Source organism: Piliocolobus tephrosceles, unplaced genomic scaffold (genome assembly GCF_002776525.5).
Source record: "Piliocolobus tephrosceles isolate RC106 unplaced genomic scaffold, ASM277652v3 unscaffolded_11358, whole genome shotgun sequence".
Classification (NCBI taxonomy): Eukaryota; Metazoa; Chordata; class Mammalia; order Primates; family Cercopithecidae; genus Piliocolobus; species Piliocolobus tephrosceles.
Genome location: NW_022292486.1, coordinates 19,125 through 27,670, shown reverse-complemented (window position 1 = coordinate 27,670; position 8,546 = coordinate 19,125). Strand labels below are relative to the sequence as shown.

The window sequence follows — 8,546 nt, the reverse complement described above, 5'->3', positions numbered from 1 at the left end:
ATTGAATCTATAAATAACCTTGGGCAGTATGGCCATTTTCACGATATTGATTCTTCCTATCCATGAGCATGGTATGTTCTTCCATTTGTTTGTGTCCTCTTTGATTTCACTGAGCAGTGGTTTGTAGTTCTCCTTGAAGAGGTCGTGACAGCTTTTAAAATGTGCCTTGAGGCAGGTGCCCAAGCTAATCCGCAGTCAAAAGAGATGTGTGATATTGATCCCTCCATGGGTAGATGAGGGAGCACCACAGACTGAATGCTCACCCAGCATCAGTATCACGCATCCTGATTTTCAAAGTCATCATTCGAATGAGGTTGTATCTACTTTTTAAAGATGAGGAGGTTCGCCGGGCATGGTGGCTCACGCCTGTAATCCCAGCACTTTGGGAGGCCAAGGTGGGTGGATCACGAGGTCAGGAGATTGAGACCATCCTGGCAAACACAGTGAAACCCTGTTTCTACTAAAAATACAAAAAGATTAGCTGGGCGTGGTGGCGGGTGCCTATAGTGCCAGCTTCCCGGAAGGCTGAGGCAGGAGAATGGCGTGAACCTGGGAGACGGCGGAGCTTGCAGTGAGCTGAGATCGTGTCACTATACTCCAGTCTGGGCGACAGAGCGAGACTCCATCTCAAAAAAAAAAAAAAAAAATAAATAAAGAAAGAAAAGAAAAAAAAAAAGATGAGGAGAGTCAGTAATGATTTTGCAGACACACTAGAGCTAGTGGATGGCAGGAGCCCCTATCTCTGCTTGAGGGTGTCTGTCATAGTCCCTAGTCCATTTAGTGTTGTTATAACAGAATGCCTGACGCTAAATAATTTATAAAGAAAAGAGAGTTTTTTTGCTGTTGTTGTTGGGGAGTTGCTTTCCGGCAAAACCTGAAAAGCCTGCTAGACAAATTCTAAAAGAGCTCTAACACTTAAGAAAAGAGGTTGATTTGGCTCATGGTTCCGGAGGCTGGGAAGTCCAGGAAGCATGGTGCTGGCTTCTCGTGAGGGCCTTGTGCTGCACCCTAACATGGCACAGAAGTAACAGGGGAAGCAGGCATATGCAAAAGGCTAGCCGTGAGAGGCCGCCTCAATCTGCTGCAACCTGTTCTTGCGAGAGTGAGTCCATTCCCATGAGAAGTGACCCAGTCTTGTGAGAATGGCATTAACTCATTCATGAGGGTGAGTTCTCAAGACCCAAACACTTCCTGTTAGGCTCCACCTCCTAACACATGAACTTCTGGGGGACACACTCAAAATGTAGTAGTGTCCTTGTCCTCAGGCACCCCTCAGGTGGAGTGAAGGCTGGGCACAACAAAATTGGTGTGAAGACTCATCCCAAATGAATGGCGCACCCTCTTCCCTGTAGGAGCATCCACACAGCAGCTCCAAGCACTCAGCGTCCAGGGCCAGCAAGCTGCTCGTGTGGCACCACTGGGCTCCCGAGAGGGCTGGGGGCTGCCAGTGATATTTGCACTTCCCTTCAAGGCACTGAGGCGAGACTCTGAGGATGATGCCCAGAGGGAGAGTTTGGATGAGGTCCAGGAGGAAAGAAAGCTGAAGCCTTTTTGGGCAGGTGAGGGAGATGGCAGGGGCTTGTGATTTTAGAGACTGTGTGAAGTGAGATTGGACACTCAGCTGGGTCAGCCCAGAGGCTGAGTCCTGAGGTTGGTCTCAGGGCAGCTCCGGGAGACCCCACGTGCCCCTTCTGCAGGATGCTTTCCTCTCCTTGAGGCCCATCAGTGTGGAGTGGAGCGTCCACCATGGCCTCCGAGAACTTGGCACTGAGGGCACTGGGAATGCCCAGCAGGGCAGTGCCCAGCCTCAGCATGCAGGCTCGATGGTCCCAGGAGGACGCTCCAGCACCTCCCCTGCCATCCTCACCAGGGCTGGGAGGTGGAGATGAGCACTGGTGTTGTCCACGCGGTGCCCTGGGTTCCACATCTGGATTTCCCAGCCAGCAGGATGGGGTTTCAGGAGTACCCTTAGAGAACCAGCTAATTCAATCTTGTTAATCAGATGAGAGTCAAAGGTCCTGGGTGGGGAAGTGAAAAGCTGCATGCTACAGACATATGGAGGTGGTAGGGGCTTCTCCAGCCACCTGGGAAAGGGCTCTGGATGTGAGTCCCTGCTCCGCCAACCTAGGGAGGGCTCTGTCCATTTTCCTGACACTCCCAGGGCCTGAGGAATCCTTGATGCCTCCTCTGGGTGTAACCCATGTCCCTGTGTACGTCCCAGGGGTCATCCTCAAATACTGCCGTGGTCTTGGAGTCCAGAGTCTTCTTAGCGGGTGGGACTCTCCTGTCTTCACCAGTCTGTTGGGATCAGCTCAGCCAGCCTGGTTAAAGGGTAAGTGGCTCTGAACTTTACTGTAGAACTTACTTTGTTTTCCTCATAACTTTCTCTTTCCATGTCTGCAGCTGCCATTGTGTGGGGCTCCTCGAGGATGGGGACCCTGTTCTCTCAGCTCCGCCCCCCAGCATGAGTCGTGGTCTCTCTAAAGACCCCATGGCCTTGAAGCAAGCATCACCAGGTGCACCCAGCAAGGCTGGTGTCATCTCTGGATTCTCTTTATGACGCTGTGGGAATACAGGAAGATAAAGCTCAAAGTGGAGGGAAATTTTTGGTAGCTTTGGGTGTTGGAAGTGGTGCAGCTCCCCAGGACCCTAGCCCCTCAGCAAAGCCGCCCTCAGGTAGTGTGTGTGGGCTCTAGCAAGTCTGTTGATTCCTCATAGGGTAACGCTCTCCTCGGATGTTACTCTTTGCAGTTTACATAATACTAGACACACATTATTTTCCTTTATCTTCATACAACCCTACGTTTTCAGCATTCTGGGGATTACCACAAGCCCCACTATCTGGTGCCCAGAAAGACACGGGGACACCCTTGGAGAGGAGCACTTGGCCTCTTTGCTGTCCTTGGACTTGGTGCGGGATGGTGGGTGCTGGGTGTGGTGGATGTGGCTGGGCAGCAATGATGGTGCCATTTACTCTTCTCCATTTACCTCCAAGGTTCTTCATGGTCTGTGACTCCAAGGTTTGAAATGATCTCATTTACCCCACATGATAGGTGTGGCCCTTCCAGATGAGGAGTTCAACAAGACTACATGGTAGAGCAGCCAGATAATCCACTAGAAAGAAGACTCAAAATAAGAAGTAACCACAAAATAAGGTGATTTATAAAGATGCATTGTTTCACTAGAGAGGCAGCATTTTACTGAGTAAAGAGCACTGGGTTTTTAATCTCAGAGTCAACTATAGTTAGGGTTCTGCTGTTTGTCTAAAGATCTTGGTCAAGAGTGTCTCCTTTCTTCCCTTGTAAAGGGGTGAATGGGAATCCCCACCCTAGAATCTCTATGACATTATGAAGCTGGAAGTAAATAAGGGACATAGACAACCTTTCAAAATCAGCAAGGGTTGTCCCAATAGGGTGTTGGCCGATTTGTCTACAAGATTTATTTCATGAAAGAATATCTCAGTTGGGCTGAATCTGGATCATTCTTTTGACCTGTACTGAGGAAAAGACAGGAATTTGAGTGCATTTAGGGTGAGCTGGCATTTTTCAGTTCTCACCTCTCCACGCAATGATGCTGTCTGCTGGCCCCAAAGGCACTGTGTTTGCCATCCCTGACCAGAGCCTCGTCAGAGCCTGCTGCAGCCGGGGGCTGGGCTTGTCTAAGAGCCGGGAGCCACTGGTCCCAAGTGGGCATTACAGGGTTAACTTGTGTCTGTGGCCAAGGCATAGAATCAAAGTAGGATGAGTCACCTCTTGTGCATTTCTTATTTTAGCCCTCCTGCCACTTTAGCAGTTTCTGATGTTTAATTTCCTCATTTCATTCCAGAGACAGAGAATGCTGATTCACTATGCAGTGAAACATGCCTAACGTGTCAACAGCTAATGCCCAGTGACAAAGTGGTTGTCTGGGCAACAGAAGTAGTCACCCACGCAAACACTTAAAGGTGAGCTGTGAGAGTTAAGCAAGCGGGAGCTTTTCACTGAGTGAACTCACGTCCACACAGGGTGCGTGTTCAGACTCACGCGGCAGCTCCAATGATGGGGAAGGTCGGAGAAATTCCAGGCTCTGAGAAGTCCCAGACAGCATTCCAGCTCATTCCTAATTTTATATTCAGGTTCCTTAAAACAAAAACTTCAGTATGAGACATTCAAACCCTTTGCACGTTACAGTCTGCAAAGTTTGAAAAGCATTTCCTTCCTTCGTGTCTTGGAGTTGCCCTAAATACTTTCTTTCAACCAGCAGGATGGGGGACACTAGGTTTTTGTGACTACTTAAGTCTTGGCAGCAGAAATGGGGCCCCAGAAGGCGCTAGTATTTCTGGAACAACCGATTTCAGGGCAGGTGTCTTGTGCTTGGCCCCTTTGTGGGCCACTTGCCTGGAGTTATGGGACAGGGATAAGCATGTTCCCACCCCTGAGGAGGTCACGGTCAGTAGGGGAGGCTGCACAGACAAAACTCAACCCCTGGATTATGGCTGCGGCTCTGGATGGTCCGGAGGCCCAAGAAAATATTGGGCAAGAGTATCTCTTTTCTTCCCCTGTAAAGGGAGTAATGGGAATTCACACACTACAGTCACTGTGACAGGATGCATGGTTGGGGGTGTGCAGGGGACCTGAAGAGGCCACTGCATCCCAACTTTCTCTTCTGCTGATTATTTCATTTAAATAACTTCTCATGGATATTGCTTATGAGCAGATGCCTTGCGAGGTGGGATGGGGAATGGATGTGAAAATACATAAACCATCATCTCTGGTTGTGGAAATCAAGGTCAGGTGTGCAGAGGGCTGAGCAGGTGAAACTGAGTCTCCAGGTTGGGGCATAAGCCGGGGTCTGAAAGGGGCTCTCCCTGTACTGGCAGGGAAGATTCTCTTCTTCCCTGCTCTGTAGTTGCACATGGCCCGCCAACCCTTTCTCTGTCACACCATGATGCAGTCTTGGGTTGCCCACTCATCGATCTCTGGCATCTGTGGTCCTCCTCAAGGAAGGACACATGTTGGGTCATCTTTGTCTCTGATCTTTGTCCTTGCTGTGTCTGACCATGCTGGTGGTCAGGAGGTAGCTAAGCTCATAGGTGTTTGGCAGGGCAAAGGCCTGGGCTGAGACTCTACAATCTTGGGCTTGAGTTTTCCCATCTGTAGGACAGGAGCAGGGCCAGCATCCAACGTCTGTGGTGAGGACTGGTTGAAGGCCACACCGGGGTCCTGGATGTGGCTAGCTGACCAGGGCTGGGTGTCTCACTGGCTTGCAACAGGGAAGAATAGAAATTGAGAGTAAATCAATGTGAACTTTACAGCAATTAGGCAGAGTAATTTCATATCTGTTGAATCTAACAAAAATTGGGATTTGTGTTTTGTCTTCATTTCATTTTTCTAGGACCTTATTTATTTTACAAGGGGAACAGTTTTCAATGGAATGGATATTAAAACACACACCTGGATCCCTTTACCACAAGTTCTTTGAGAGGCACCATCAAGGACAGTGAGCTAATGCAGGTAGCTCAGGTAACAGGGCAGTGAGCCTGAGTAGGTAACATAGGTGACAGAGTCACGGGATAATACAGGTAACACAGGATAGTGAGTTAACTCAGGTAATATAGCTAAGCCAGGTAACCCAGCTTACACAGCCAACACCTGGCAGTGGGCTAACATAGTTAACTCAGGTGTTCAGCTCAGGCACATCCCCAAGGTCCCCCCATGAGGTGGTCTGGTGGCTGTCTACATGTGCACCTGGACGTCTGTATCCTGGTGCAAGGGAGCCTGGCAGGAGAGGGGACCCTCAGACCCTCCCTCAGCCACACAGGGCAGACATCCTCCACGTGGCTTCACCCATGGCTGTCAGTTGAGTGGTGGGCAAGGCCATGCTCGGGATAGTCTACCTGGTCCTCAGTGAGGCCCAGCCCCACGGAGAAGCATTTGGGGTCTATTTATTTGCTCAGCCTGTCTGCTGCTATTTGTCACATGCTAGTATTGGTGCGGCAGCTGCTTCTCTGAGTCCTAGAACAGGAAAGTCCTGGAGACAAGGCCTTTGCCAATGGGGTACCCTGCAGCCTGGAAGGGAAGGTTCCTGTGTGGTCCAGCCCTAGTGGCAGAAACTTGGGTCTGCTCTGTGTGTTGTGTCTACAAGTGTCTGTTTGGCTCCTCACTGACAACAGGAGTCTAAGAGATTCCTAACAACTGACTAAACAACATAGAGTCTGAGCAAATGTTACTGAAATGGGGGAAATTGCAATGAAATTCTGGAAAAGGAAACATGCTCAACGGAGACAACATGGAATCTTGCTTCTGAAGGAAGGGGTGGAGTGCTGTCTGGAAAGTTCTAGAAGACAAAGCACTAGCAAAAGGCAAGAACATATTGTGAATGACAAAGGAGAGGAATTCTGCATTTTTTTTTTTTTTATCCACTGGGACAATCCTGTACTGAAGAGAGCATGGGGCTCTGGGCAAACCCTTCTCTCCCCTGAATCTCATTATTTTCAGTCTGTAGTAGGGCAGTAGTGGGTAAAATGCCGCTAATGTCCCTTCCAGGACCAACGCTGGGAGTTTTCTTTGAAGGGACATGGTGGCTGCTCCTTTCTACCCTGATGGCTTCCTCACACCTCTTCCTTCCTTGCCAGCCCACATCATCTCCCTGGGACTTTGCTTGTAGTCAGCTCAGATGCTGCCTCCATGCCTGCATTCCGACTGTGCTGTAAACACATAGGATTCTTGCCGGATGGGGTGGAGGGGGGTGGGTCTTACCCCTCCCGAGAGAAGCCTATGAATTCTGACTCAGTGAGTTAAGGAGAAACACTCCTCAGGTGTGGAGAACACATATGCCACTGTGTTGAAGGTCGTGCTGGGCAACACTTAAGTCTTCTCCAGGAGCCCCAGGAGCAGCCGCTGGGGGATGACCTGCACGTGGTCCAGTAACCTGTGTTAACGCTTGCAGGATGTTAGGGCCTTCAAGTTGATTTAGCTCAAAAATATTCACACTTCCTTAGCAGCAAAAATATTCTTTCTCAAACGACATCTTACATGGAGCCTGAATATATAAAATTCCCATATTAAAGACAGCAGTTTGTAAATTGCTTTATAATTTTTCATTGATGATGCTTATTTATTCGTAATTAAGCTAGTCAACAAAATTGTAAAGGACCTTTTGATCAACCTGGATACTTTCAGTTGTTTCAATGTTTTCTGATCTTGATCTTCCTCATGTGGTTCCAAAAAATTCCAATTCACAAAGATAAGTAGCAATATAATAATTTTTATAATTTTCTTGAATGGATATGTCCAGTTTTAAATTTCAGGGAAGTAAAAGACATTCCTAATCAAAGACATGCCAGAAAGAATTTGACTCAAACTCAAAATATCTGAGATGATGGATATGCTAATTACCCAGATCTGACCACTGTACATTATATGTGTGGAAGCTTCACTCTGTAGCCCATACATATGTACAATTATTTTATGCCAATTAAAGAAATTTGAAATATACTTGTGTAGGAGTCATGAAAGAAGTACTTTTTAAAATTGAAGTAAAATTCACATATCATAAAATGCACCATTTTAACCATTTTAAGGTGTACAGTTCAGTGGCTTTTACATTCACAATGTTGTGCCACCATGGTCTCTATCTAACTGCAGAACATTTTGATCACCCCCAAAAGAAAACTGTCCCTATTAAATATGCATATTTTCACTTAAGTTTTGAAGCAGTTACAATATATTAAAATGAAATGGAGACAAACCAGAATAACCAAGATAGTTTTAGGTCATGATAAATGCCACGAAGGGAAAGTGATAGAGTGTGAGAGGAAAGAAAGATGCTTGATTTAAGACCCAGATAATGGGAAGGTGTCAGCCATGGAAGGGACAAAGGAAGGGCCTGAAGGAGGGAAAGAGAGGGTGTGCAGAAGCCCTGAGGCACGACTGAATTCAGCAGGTTTAAGTATAGAAATGAGGCCTGTGTGCTTGGAAGGGAATGTGCCCAGGAAGGATGGGAGGAGCCAGGGTGGGCTGCTGGGGTCTAGGGTGCACTTTAGAATCCACTGAGCAATGTGGGAGCTCCCGGCCCAGTATCCAGCCATGGTTGCTGGCAAGCTCTGCAGGTGATCCTAGTGAGAAGCCAGGACACAAATATCTGACAGATTTGAGAAGCAGATATGCAAAAATGGTCTGTGAGTGTCAACCACAAAACTCAGGAGTTGAGCTTGGTTTCTTCTCAGTCTATGCGTCTAACACCTTTAAAATGTTTCTTTCTGATATTATGAATCTTGACTTCATGATACTAAGAAGTATAAAGAAAACAAAGCTATTCTGGGTGAAATGTAGTCATGCTGGGTCATTAGCAGTTACAGAAAAAAAAATCCCATTATCTCCTTGCGAACTATTTTCCAACAATGTTAAAGATTTGATGACATTTATTTTATTGAAAATAATTAGTGCCCACTGGCCTGGCAGGCAGCTGAGAGGAAGGCACTGTCCCCAGAGCCCTCTGCTGCAGCCTTTACCCAGGTCCAGGGGCTGCTGTTCCTGCGTCTGCTCTTACCCCCGCAGGTACTTTTG

General features: G+C 47.7%; 1 non-coding gene across 1 annotated transcript; it reads right to left on the bottom strand.

The window, feature by feature from the left end:
• Positions 1-855: 855 nt before the first annotated feature.
• On the bottom strand, positions 856-917 carry LOC111552325. The gene has a single exon (XR_002734607.1). It is a non-coding gene; the product is annotated as a U7 small nuclear RNA (small nuclear RNA).
• Between the last annotated feature and the right edge of the window lie 7,629 nt (positions 918-8,546).